At 37.8% G+C, this 11,508-nt stretch overlaps 1 long non-coding RNA gene across 1 annotated transcript; it reads right to left on the bottom strand.

The window, feature by feature from the left end:
* Window positions 1-1,370: 1,370 nt before the first annotated feature.
* LOC129427073 (uncharacterized) lies at window positions 1,371-6,782 on the bottom strand. Its single transcript, XR_012373091.1, has 3 exons — window positions 6,549-6,782; window positions 6,261-6,445; window positions 1,371-6,137 (listed from the first exon to the last, which is right to left on the bottom strand). It is a non-coding gene; the product is annotated as an uncharacterized lncRNA (long non-coding RNA).
* Window positions 6,783-11,508: the final 4,726 nt, after the last annotated feature.

Genomic DNA, 11,508 nt, shown 5'->3' on the forward strand with positions numbered 1-11,508 from the left:
TACGAAATAATCAGTTCACACAGACACCATGGTCTCCTTAGTAGTCTAGGTTTATAGAGCAGCAAAGGAAGCCATTACACAATGTGCATGTTTTGAAAACATTAAATTACATATTAATTACAAATTTGTTAAAATGCTAATAACAGAGTTGTAACTGCTGAGTTAGAGCTACATGCCAATAAATGCTATATCATATGCTAGCGTTTAGCTGATTAGTTGTTAGTTGTTACTCAAAATGTATTTTTGTCTGATAAGGGCTCAAAATATAAGGTCTGTTTACTAATATGAGCTTCTGGCATGAGCCTCAGAGCAGAGCACAACATTATTATTCATGACCCTTTCAAATAGGGCAAAAATAGACCATTTAATTAAAATGACAAATTCTAGGGTTGTAAATAGACATGTAAAAACGTTTCTGGATAATTTTTGCACTTAATAAAACAACATACCTTCTATGTAATTGTCAAAGAACAATTTAACATTATGACAACACATCCTATGGCACCTTTAATCATAAGTTTCATATTTATTAGGGTTACACATGTCAGAAACAACAAATATAGATTAGGCCTATTTTATTTGTATTTAATATTTTACTTTTTTTGTGATGTCAGTGAAAATTCTGACTGGGCAAGTAAAATACTGAACCATCAGATTTCTTCCCAATCTACTCCAGCACTCCAGTATAACACATTATACTTATTTAACAGACATTACAAAAAACGCAAACAAAAAAGCTTACTACTGCAGTTAGCAATTATTTTATTGTTTGTGCTTTATTATTTTATGAGCAGTCTGTTTAAACTACATACACTATACGGATACAAGTTTGCAACTCTTCAGGTTAATATGGGATTGTCGTGGAAAACAATGTCCCTGAATCGTTATGTGTAACAATGTGTCCCATATTTTGTGCATAAAACTGTTAATAGAATGCTTTCTTCCTCACACACTTACCGGTAGCTGCCTGCAAATTATGGACATCGCGTCTCGTTCAGGCTCAGCTTTGGCGCTTGAAGCATAGATATGTATATAAAGGCTAGATGGCTCAAGGCGGAGTCCCTAACGGCATCACCTGGCGGCCATCTTACGACAGGGCGCTCGCTCACTCGTAGCATTGAGTTTAATGGTGCAGGTACTTTTAAATGACCATAACTTGCTCAATTTTCTACCGATTTTCAAACGGTTTGGGTTTTTACAAACGTTATTAACGTGGCTATAATTCTGGATGCTTTAACATGTTTCATGAATTTATTTTTTATTTTTAGTATAGGTATGCAGTGTCATAGGTACATCTTTGACGTTTATAACAAACCAAACCGTTTGAAAATTGGTAAAAAATTAAGCAAGTTATGGTCATTTAAAAGTACCTGCATCATTAAAACTCAATGCTACGAGTGAACGAGCACCCTGTGGCAAGATGGCCGACAAAAGGCGGACGTTGCACTCAATTGGCCAGCAGCGCGGACGAGCCATCTAGCCTTTATATACATATCTATGGCTTGAAGCGCGAATGATGCAGCACGAGTGTAGACAAGCCAATCATAAAGCGAAATAAGTTAGAGAGGCGGGACAAAGGAAAGGTAAAGCCAATCATATTAGCGATGTGAATTTTGGAGGCGGGACTCATCTGTTAACCATTTGTGTGCCACAAATAGCGCTATTTTTCTTTATATAAGAGTTTAAGCCTGGGCCCGCCCAGATTGACAGCTGGCCCGCCCAATCAGAAATGTAAAAAATACTACTCTGTATAGTTAGACATGTATACTACTTTATGTGGTGTAATTTATCTATTGCATGTTATGTTAAAAACAGTAAAATTATAAGTAAGCCTGATAACTATTTAAAAACTATTAAAGCAGTTGAATGTTGCCTTATAATGAAATATTCCCGAGCAGCTTTCAGCCATGATCACTTTGAGAACTTTTTTTGCAAGCAAGTAGAAAACGTATTTTGAATAACAACACGTTATAAATATGTGCTGCGCGCTTTCCTCTCAATAACATAAACACACAACAATTATGACAGCGGGGTAAAAAATAGAAAGAAAACATCTGATCATAGTGATGTTGTTTGATATAGCGATATAGCAGCACTATAAGTCACGCCACGTTTATTGCTACACTTTATACAATATAGCCTATTGCTTTTAAGCAACAAATAGCCTATCATAACAACCTATAAGCCTACTGTGTAATTGAGACATTAATTTAAGAAATGCATTAAAGCAGAAAGACGTATGCTGCAGAAATATAGTGGGTTCACTTCAATCCACACCACAGACGTTCTTGGTTTGCTTCTTATTTATTAAATCGAGGCAATTGTTTGATCAAACATTGATTAATATTAAGATACAATTTATACAAAACAAAATTCACTTTAAAGAAAGTCTTTCTACAAAACAAACCTCGCAAAATCGCTTGCCCGACGTCCATTACGGGCTATGGCGAATTCCTGTCGGGCTAAAAAAAATGATGCGCCTTGGCCGTCGGGCGGAGGAAAAAATATTGTAATGTGTTTGCATTCTCTCAGATTTAGTTAGGTAATTGCTCCTCGGCTCCGCTCTTTACGAGTAGGCTTGCTCTTGTGCTCATCAAAAAGTATATTAAATGTTTATTTATTTGTCATTTCGTTTAACCCCAGAGTCTAACATTATTCTAGCAATTCCCTTTTTCTTTCTTTATTTAGTAAGTTAACTTAAATATGTGAGAACGTAAATATATTTTTAGTGATTTGCATGAAGAGAATATGATGTTAGAAGCTTCATTTTAGTAGCCGTATTTATTTAAACACTTTAATAGGTTATTTAAAAAAGTATACGTTTTTTTTGGTTCATTTATATTTCCTGTCACTGTGTGCAGGTTCTTTTTGTAGGCTATGAGAGCCCAATATTTTTTTTACCAAAAAGGCTTAATAAATGTCACGTTGCATTACAATTTAAAGTATCAATAATGTCAAAAATGTGACGTGCAGTTCGGGTGTGTGTGTATGCTGTTTAAATTAGTGTTCTGAAGTTTTGACGAATTTTATAGACTTGTTATAGTTTCTTATTCAAAAGTGACACCCATAGATTCAGGCCCACCCGGACTTAATCCATGCCCACCCATATGTCACGTTCTGCATCCGCCACTGACCCTAGTTCTTCTCTTCGCTCTGTTTACAAGTTGCTGTCGGCATGTTTACCGTGTCTGTGCGGTTCGTGACTCGTGCCAGGGCTAGCATTGCTAATCATTACTTACATCAACTTTACTAGCAGTGATTTTAAATGGATTTCTCCAAATAGCACGACAAAATGTACCTTTCCTGTAGAAACTTCGCGTGGGAAGCCCAACCTGTCCTTTTAGCTCACACCAGCAGCCAGCGTGTGAAATAGTCTCCCATAAACAGTCTGGTCTTGTTTCTTTCTTTATAGTCCTTTCTCTTCTTGTCATACAATTCGTAGACACTTTTTCTCTTGCGACCCTCAGACATTTTGAAAAAAAAAACCACAGCGAGAACGCGAGCTTCAATGAATGGTTGAAACCGTAGCACGACACACATACACGTGAAAGTGCGCATGTGCAGAAAGCGAACCGAGAGGCGAGCACGTACGACGGTTATACGTCAACATATAATCAGAATGATTGACATCTGGGATGCCCAAAAGCAGAGGTGATCCACCCAGAAAACGAAAATCTTCCGCTATACCTTTAATATATTTCACAATTTTAATACATTGAGTTTAATTCAACATTTAAATCTCATTTATACTAAGTAGATGCCAGGGGCGGAGTGGGACCAAAAAATCTACCGGGAAATTTCGTATACCACCGGCCCTCCGTGGTAAAAAAATGTCTCGTAGCCTATTTGTAGTAAAACTAGGGTAATACAAATCGTAATCAATTTGCCCCCCCCCAAAAAAAAACATTTTCATAACATTAATAAAATCATTAAATCATGGCTAATTTTCCTAAATTAGTAAATATACAAAATGATACCTGGTTGAAAGACAGAGATGCGCACCTCAATCAGCTATTACATAACATATTACGAGACCAGAGATGAATGTGCTCATAAACGGGAGTAATATGGAATAATTTGTGCCTCTTTGAATAACTGTAAGAATATTTCCTTTAAATATAATTTTTGTCATATAAAGTTTTGAGAGATAATAATGTTTTTCCACGGTTATTGCTTATTAATTTTAACGTGTTTGGCGCATTACCTCAGAATGATTTCAGTAATATTGCTTTTTTCCCGCTAATAATAATACAATTTACATGCCAATCCTGCTTCCTTGTCTTTTTATTCATTTCATTATGCTGTTATATTAAGTTATGTGGATATTTAATGGCAAATGAGACGTTCATTGCCGTTATATTATCTCGTCTAATATTCAAATCATATCCGGAATAATGTGTGCATCTTTGAATAACTGTAAGAATACAGTTCATTTGAAAATGATTTTTGTCAAAGTTTTGAGAAATAATAATGTTGTGAGGATATTTATATATTTCAGTTAAACACTCTCGTCTATTAATATGGAAATCTAATAGAAATCTAATAGTAGGAAATATAAAATGTGATACTGCAAAGTTACCCTTCTAATTTTTATTTATTATATATAGCCATATGGAGATAAACATTTGCAAATGTGCTGATTTTATCCATTCAAGTACTGAACTCCAGGCTAGAGATTTTAAACATCCTTAATCCACACTTTCTATCAAATAGTCTCCGCTTGATGGATCAATTCGACCGCATATGTACTGAAATAAACAGGCATTCGGCGACGCAAAGACCGACAGGCTATGCAATTTGGAGAGGGGCCGTTCAATAATCCCCCTATATTTTTAAAAAATCCTAAACATGGTTAAACCTGGAGAACAGGTTGAGCACTTTTATATAGCCTACTGTGTTGAGAAGAGGCTGCACAGTTTGACCAGCTGGAAGCGGCTGCACATCACGCCGCCAGACGGGGTTGCTATATAACTTGCAATGTATAACTATTATCCATTATCAGACCGGCCCTCGCAGCCTCAAAACACTACCGGCCCACCGGGAAATGTCCCGACTCTCCCGATGGCCACTCCGCTACTGGTAGATGCTTTTCCGAATTTTCTACAAATTGTAACACCGTGGAAGTATAAAGGAACAATACAAATATTGTCAGTATTACAACAAAAAAGACATAACACAGCACCAACAGTGCTGTAGCTACTGCCAAATCTAGCACACCTGGCATTACTGTAGCTTCATCAGCTGCACCGCCCATAACACCTTATTTTAACAGAAAATAAAACAAAGCTGTTGAAGCTAAAAATGTCTTTTAGTCCTGGATAATACATGCAGTAAATAAACTTTTGTCTCTGGGCTTGGAATTAGACTATACCCGAGTTTGCAAAATACCGTTAATTGCAGTACAGCAAGCCTGATATTTTATCCTTAGATCAGAAAGGTGTTGGATTGCATTGTGTACAGATGTCTGTTGTTGCTGAGTGAGGATGAGTTGAGGAGGCTCTACATTAACAGCTGGGAACTCTTCCTCATCAAGTGTAGGCAGTGTTTGAATTCCATACTGTGCTAGGATGGCATCAATGTTTTGGTCACTGTAGGGATTTTCCCCAAACACATTGTTGACAGTTGTGCTGTCTGTTGCAACGTTTTTGAGCATCCCCTCTGTCCAGAGTTGAGTTGGTGTGCGATTATTTTCTGTTCGTAACGGATGGAGGTTCCAGGCCTGTCTAAACTGCTCCAGTCTTTTTTTAATTTCAGGAAGATAAACAATATACAGTGAAAGTCTGTGGACATCATCTGGGTTTAGAATTTCTGAATCCTCTAAGGAGTAGAACATAAGGTAAAAGTGCTGCAACACATGCAAAAATACATCACGCCAAAGGCATTCAATTCTCTGATTGTGAACTGATTGTCCGGTTATGAAACATCTGTGTTCAAGTCCTTGAACTAGATGCATGAATAAAGCCACAAGGATGTTTTCACCACCATGGTCAGATCGGACTCTTGATGGTAGTGCATAGAGGCATGTTGCTTTCAAAAACTGAGAAAGTACTGTTGTGGCACGATTGTCTGTACTGCAGTTGAGGTAAGTAATCAGACTGGAGTATCCATCAATTGCACCATGAATCACAAAGCCCCATCTAGAAAGGTTGAAAAACAAATAAGATTATAATTCTATTAACAGTAGTCTGGAAACAACATAGCTGTAAACTTTTTTTACTTGCTGAATTTATTTGTTCTTGTCTACGTCTGGTAATAATAACCTTATGAGACGCATGTTTCCATCAATGTGCCACAAACTATTGGGGTAAGGTACATGATAAACACGTCTTGCAACTGTCTGGCTCCATCTCCTTGCAGCCGCAGCAGGATTGACTCATGTCAACATCTCACGCACCCTGGACCGTGTAACAAGCACACCCTGTGTGCGCAACAGGGCTCTTATCATCTGCAACAGATTTGTGAAAATATCTAAATTGACATGATAATCACAAAACAATGGCACAAAAATGTGAATTAAATACAGCCTAAAGATAAAGCCATTCAATTACCTCATTTCCAGAATTAGGAAATTGGCTTTGAAGTTGCCTCACATGTTGTTCTAGTTCACCATCATCTATTGCAGACAGCATACTTCTAACAGGTATACCCAACAACTTTGACTTTTTGTACAGAAATGATGAAGAGCATCCAAGTATTTTGGCAGTTTTTGAAATTGTATGGCTTCAGAAGAAATTCAATGTGTTCTCCGGTAACATCAGTGGCTGGTCGGCCTCTTCTCCCTACAAAAAGAAAAAGTCAACTAAGTTTAAGAAGCATTGGACTGTTTATTTTTTTGTAATTTATAGTATATATCATCATACCGCTTGTCAAACATGCATTGAAATTGCATATTGTAAATGAATAGGCCAGTAGGCTACACTGGAAATGGAGAGACTTGTGGAACTGCAAAAATACAGTATTTATTGCTTTGACCAGTTGACATAACAGTGGTGTAAGACCAATACATTTAATGATTGCACAAATAAGCACATGTTAATAAATATAAAGACATATTGCTATAGCCCAGTGCTTCTCAAATAGTGGGGCGGGACCCCCAGGGGGGGCTCAAATCGACACCAGGGGGGGCGCGCGAGACCCTGGGGAAAAAAACTTTTTCAGGAAGTGATTTTTTTGCACTGTCACTTAAAGACATTACACCCCAATCACGCTGATAAGCCGCTTGAGTTTTTATTATTATTTATTGATTATATTTAATTAAATTTTTCAGTATCAAACGGTCAAAAAATATTATACTTTTAACAAGGATTGATTTTTTTTCAGGCAAATTGATGCATTTTAAGTCTTTTCTGTTACAGACTAAAAAACAATGTTAATAAAGTTATTCTTTGCTGTAAGTTGATCGATCTTTCTTTTTTTGTGTTTTCTTTAATGTTAATAAGGATACAATGTTTTGCAGATGTGTCATTTTATAGATAAATTATACTATTTACAGTCGCGGCGGAGAGTTGGGGGGGCGCAAAATGTTTACTTCTTCCTAGGGGGGGGCGTGACAGAAAATAATTGAGAAGCACTGCTATAGCCATAAATGTACAGCGCCACTGTTTTATCCATTAAGTACAAATAAAAGACTGACAACCCCAAATGTTCAGTTTTCTGATAATATAATTCACATAAGTGTATCAATACATTATATAACAATTATTAATACTAATTATAAAATTATTGTATGGTTTCTATACTGTTTATGGCAGAAAAATATGTAACAAACACCACACACGCTGGCGACACCTGCTGGTCAAAATAGTGTAAAAGCAACAAGATCTGTCCAAAAATGTTACACTTTTTACAAAATAATATGCAATGCATATGATAATACATGAATGCAGTGATAAACAGACCTGAACTAATGCGCCCGACAGAGAAACGTCTGTCTTCACCAGCATGGAAATTTGCGTCTATTAGAGTTTTCAGTTGAGCCAAACTGCTTTTGAGTTCATTGTTTGTTTCTGGTGATAGCAAATGCTCAATTCTTCCGAGATTTCTTTCACAGTTTTCAATAGAACGACGTTCTCTCTCTCCACATATCCCCTGTGTGAGCGATCATTGAATTTCATGCAATTTTCTGGTGGTTTTTCGTATAGCCAACGCCATGATCTGCTTCTTTCTTCTTCACAGGAAATGAAGTGAACCCACTTCTTCTTTGATTAAGGCGGGGAGGGGAAACTAAGTATTTATGGATATCTAAAATAGAGCAGCGTCATGCATAATAATTTGCACTAGTCATAATGACGTTTGAGATATCTTTAACTTTCATTTTACCTAGGCAAAACTGAATTACAGATATCTGCAATTGTCATTTAAGACGTGTGACGAGTTGAATGCCATTTTGAGTTATGTCATTGCAGATATCTGTAATTCAGTTTCGCCTAGTCAAAACTGCATTACAGATATCTTTATCTGTCGTTTTGACTAGTCACAATTACGTTACAGATATCTTGAATGACAATTCCAACTATCCAAAATGTAATTACGACTAGTCAGAAAGACGTTGTTGATGTCTACAATGTTAATTCCAGATAGTCAAACTTTAGTTTTAAATGTTAAAATGTCCCATATGTGTTTCCTTATTCAAAAGACATATACAGGTGACCTATGTGGGTCCCACATTCAGCACATATCAGAAGCCTATATGGGAATAATTGTGTTTGCCCATGTTGTAGCCATATGGTTTGGCCAAAAGGGCGCCCATATGTGTTTACTTATTCAAAAAACATATACAGGTGACCTATGGGGGTCCCACTTCGGGCCCATACAAAGAGCCTATATGGGGATAATTATGTTTGCCCATGTTGTACCCATATGGTTTGGCCAAAAGGGTCCCATATGTGTTTCCTTATTCAAAACACATATACAGGTGACCTATGGGGGTCCCACTTCGGGCCCATACAAAGAGCCTATATGGGAATAATTGTGTTTGCCCATGTTGAACCCATATGGTTTGGCCAAAAGGGCGCCCATATGCGTTTCCTTATTCAAAAAAAAACATATGCAGGTGACCTATGTGGGTCCCACTTTGGGCCCAAATAAGGAGCCTATATGGGGATAATTGTGTTTGCCCATGTTGTACCTATATGGTTTGGCCAAAAGGGTCCCATATGTGTTTCTAATTCAAAACACATATGCAAGTGACCTATGTGGGTCCCACTTCGGACCCATATAAGGAGCCTATATGGGAATTATTTTGTTTGGCCAAAAGGGCCCCATATGTGTTTCCTTATTCAAAACACAGACATGTGACCTACGTGGGTCCCACTTTCGGCCCATATAAGGAGCCTATATGGGAATAATGGTGTTTGACCATGTTGGACACATATGGTTTGGCCAAAAGGGTCCGATATGTGTTTCCTTATTCAAAACACATATACAGGTGACCTATGTGGGTCCCACCTTGGACCTATATAAGAAACATATATGGAAATAATTGTGTTTGCCCATGTTGGACCCATATGGTTTGGCCAAAAGGGTCCCATTTGTGTTTCCTTATTTAAATCACATATACTCATAACCTATGTGTGTCCCACTTTGGACTAAGGAGCCTATATGGGAATTATTGTGTTAGCCCATTTAAGACCCATATTGGTTGGCCAAGAGGGCCCCATATGTGTTTCCTATTATGAGCCCATGCCCTCATTTCCCCTTAACATCCCAACTAGGACCCATATAGGGAGCCTATGTTTTTTTAACACATGTGGGGCCTACTACACTCACCCAAGTGAGTCCCATATAAGATGCCCATAATAGGACCATGCCCACTTGGTACCCATATAGCCTGTAAGATTAAAATTGAAGGAACTTATTCCTTGGTCACAACTTGTCACAAACCCCTGTGCTGATCAAAGACTATTGTCACAGCTGTTTATCCAATACAGTGGGGGTTAAAGGTGGTCTTCTGATTGGTCAGTTTGAATGTATTATGTTGGGTTTGGTCAAGTACAGTGGGGGTTAAAGGTGATCTTCTGATTGGTCAATTTGAATGTATCAAGTTAGGCTTGGTCACATGGTCAAGAGATAGAGGATAAAGGTCAAGGTTTTTAGGAGCTCTGGGCCTTTGCATTTTAGCTTTTGCCTTTGCATTGGCCTTTTTCCCTTTTCCTTTCTTTCTTCACCTAAGTTCTGGCGTTCGGGCCATTAGGCCTAGATTTCAGTTCTCAAGTGTGAATCTCTTTCTTCTAAACTTTTTTTCTCTGTTCTCTATCTTATCAGGTAATATCTCACATACATTGGAAACAGTCAATTGTTTGTATTATTTACTATTTTATGCATTTATAGTGTAACCATTTCAACTGTAACTTTAAGTCAGTACTGTAATTAAACCTTTTCATTTACAAATCTGTTGTTTAGTTTTGATTTAGAGTTAATACCTAAACGCTCCATATTGCAATACAATATATTCGTACTCTAGCAACGCTGTCAGACATATTGGGCCCTATTTTAACGATCTGAAACGCAAGTTCGAAGCGCGAAGCGCAAGTGACTTTGTGGGCGGATCTTGGGCGCTGTTGCTATTTTCCCGGCGGAGAAATAAGTCTTGCGCCGGGCGCAAATCAATAAGGGGTTGGTCTGAAGTAGGTTCATTATTCATAGGTGTGGTTTGGGCGTAACATCAAATAAACCAATCAGAACGCTATCCAACATTCCCTTTAAACGCAAGGGCGCAATGTCCATGGCGGGTTGCTATTATTATGACAGATTTACCAGGCGCACGCCAGGAGTGGTTCACAGCCGAGGAGACCGACGTTCTTGTAAGAGCAGTCAAAGACAGAGAAGTTGTTTTGTATGAGGATGGGAGAAACCCGCCCGAATCAGTGTCGGTTAAACAGAGAGGAAATATCCGCAATTGTCTCATCAGCTGCGCCAAGCACTACAATGATGTCAGGAGACGGGGGGATTCCAAGCTTGCCAGCATAATACGGGCACGCCGGGCACACAGAAGGACATCGCTGCGTCCACCCTCACCGCTGAAAGGGTTTGGGGGCTTTGAAATCGGACCCAAGAAACGCAAGCAAGGTCCAACCCCAAAGTACACTTACAAATCAAGTTCATATACATGAAGGTTTCTTATGAAAACATTTTAATTATTATTTAGATAAAATAAACGTAATACAGCCATACAACAAAATTATGAATATATTTTAATCGTTATTTGCATGATAATTGTTTAACGCTGCCACACAAAATAAATAAAAACTATCACCACAATGCTCACCACAATGATTTCCCTTATCTCATGTATTAATATTTTTTATTGTAACAATTTATGATTTGCAAAAATAAGTGTTGCATCTGTGTAGATTAGATAAGCAATGCGCGTTGTGCACGCTATACATTATGGTCAAGCATGCTCCCTTAAAATAGCATAATGAACTACGCGCAACGCGCCACTGACTTTAGACTAGTTTTTTTGGTTAGTAGCGCAATTGTTTTTTGAAACTGCAAAATAGCATAAGA

This window comes from Misgurnus anguillicaudatus, chromosome 14, assembly GCF_027580225.2.
Source record: "Misgurnus anguillicaudatus chromosome 14, ASM2758022v2, whole genome shotgun sequence".
Taxonomy (NCBI): domain Eukaryota; kingdom Metazoa; phylum Chordata; class Actinopteri; order Cypriniformes; family Cobitidae; genus Misgurnus; species Misgurnus anguillicaudatus.